Genomic DNA, 2161 nt, shown 5'->3' with positions numbered 1-2161 from the left:
GCGTTTCTTACCTGAAAATTTCCTAGTAGCCACTCCGATGGGGCTGACGCGAAATGTTTCGAAGGGGGGTTTATCGAAAGGGCCGATCATAAAGCCTGACTTGACTTCTTTTTTGATTAGGTTGTCTACGATGTTGGACTCTGCGTAGGCGGATTGGAGATTATTGCAGATGAAATTTTGGGAAAGCGCGCATTCGACGCCGGGGTTAAAACCGTGTCTGAGGCCAGACAGAAGATAATTAGTGAATTCTTTGTCTGGGTGGTGAGCGAGTTCGATGGTCAGGCGAGAAATATTCATGGGAGACAATAGGTAATTTTTAGATTTTTTATTCACAGCTTTGTACACTGGGCAAACGATGCGGGCGTGAGCGCTGCCGCAGAATCAGCAGATGTGAAGGTAGCGGCAGCGCTGTCTGATGCATCTCCCGCTGTTGAACGAGATGCATGACTGCCTGTTATCTGCTGCTGATGGGGCTGTTTGCTCGGGACCCGAGTTTGCAGTAGTTGCGGATCTTGGGACGTAGCTGGTGGATTTCACAGAGGAAGTATCAGGGCACGAGGGTATAGAGGGGTTGATTTGTGGGCAAGTCATGGTGGAGTGAGCGACTGACCTACAAACCGCACAAGAAATGTTCCTGCAGCCTAAAAATACCTGGCTGTGGAGATCTGGATCGAGTGCACCCCAGTAAGGGCACTGGTTCCATTGGGCGACTCGTACTGCACATTTTGCATAAAAAAGCTTGTGGTACATGAAAAAATGCCCCCCTCCGTAGGACAACGCGAGCTCGGCTATGATTGACAAATAATCGAGTTCGCGTTGCCTGTAGGGGAAGGCTGAACAGATGATCTCGGTGAAGGGCGGGCATTGGTGTAGCAGTGAAGAGCGAGTATTGTGATTTCGCTTGGAGGAGAGAGTTTAAGGGGACTAGGGGCGGGGCTGTGTTTGACAGCGAGTGCCGCCAAGCGCTTGCTAGGGCCGCGGGCCCCGAGCTGGAAGGGGCTGGCGGCGGGGCTCTGTGTGACAGCCAGTGCGCCCAAGCGCTTCCTTGGGCCGTGGTCCCCGAGCTGGAAGGGGCGTGCGGGGCTGTGTGTGACGGCCAGTGTGGCCAAGCGCTTGCTTGGGCTGCGGGCCCCGAACTGGAGGTGGCGGGCGGTGGGGCTGTGTGTGACAGTCAGTGCGGCCAAGCGCTTGCTTGGGCCGCAGGCCCCGAGCTGGAAGGGGCGGGCGGCGGGGCTGTGTGTGATGGCCAGTGCGGCCAAGCGCTTGCTTGGGCTGCAGGCCCCGAACTGAAGGTGGTGGGCGGCGGGGCCGTGTTCAAATGCCACTGCGGCCAAGCGCTTGCTTGGGCTGCGAGGTCTGAGCTGAAAGTGGCGTGCGGCGGGGCTGTGATTGGCGGCGGAGGCGGCCAAGTGCTTGCTTCGGGCCCCGGCGTTGTTGAAGTAGAAGCCGCGGTGCGAGGCTGAGCTGCGGCCGGTGTCGCATGCACCCTTGCGGCGGCAGGATCTGGGGCGCGGCCCAGGCTTGCTGACGGCCTGACGCCGCGGCTTGCTGGGCCTTGCGCAGGAGGAAGACGGTGGAGTCCGGCGAGGCGTATCTGGAGGTTTGTCTTGCCTTTTGCCCTTCTTTGGGGTTGGGGTGGACTCGGGAGAGAGGTTAGTTAGATGCAGATTTGTGTACAAGTCATATAATTCTGCTTTGTTTAACTTGCGTGAAAGCTGGATGTCGGATTTGGTCAGCGCTTGCCTCAGACTCGACACAGTCCACTTTCCTATTGGCGGAATCGTTGGCCTGGCCAAGCAATAGGAGGATGCCGGGGAGTCGACTGGGGTTCTCGCCGGAGGTGGTGAGGGTAGGCCTAGGCGTCTTGGGAGGCGAGTGGCTGCTCGAGCCGTACCACGTCCGCGAGATGGGGCCTGGGGCTCGATTGCGGTGTTGCGCAGAGGAGGAATGGTCTTAGGGCCGGCTGGTTGCGGTGATGGGACCGGAGGAGAGTTGGATTCGTCTTCAGACGAGGAGGTTTGTCTTTGCGACATGGTTGTAGACGAGCGAACCAAGATGCTGATAAGCCGTCAATGGATAGAGGTAAGTCAGCTGTATTTATGCCATGGTGTTGATTAACTTGAGTGCGCTCCACCTGTGTTAATTAGGCTAAGTATCTGAC

The sequence above is a fragment of the Sinocyclocheilus rhinocerous genome, unplaced genomic scaffold, assembly GCF_001515625.1.
Source record: "Sinocyclocheilus rhinocerous isolate Xijiao unplaced genomic scaffold, SAMN03320098_v1.1 scaffold571, whole genome shotgun sequence".
Lineage (NCBI taxonomy): Eukaryota > Metazoa > Chordata > Actinopteri > Cypriniformes > Cyprinidae > Sinocyclocheilus > Sinocyclocheilus rhinocerous.
This window is presented reverse-complemented; position numbering follows the sequence as displayed.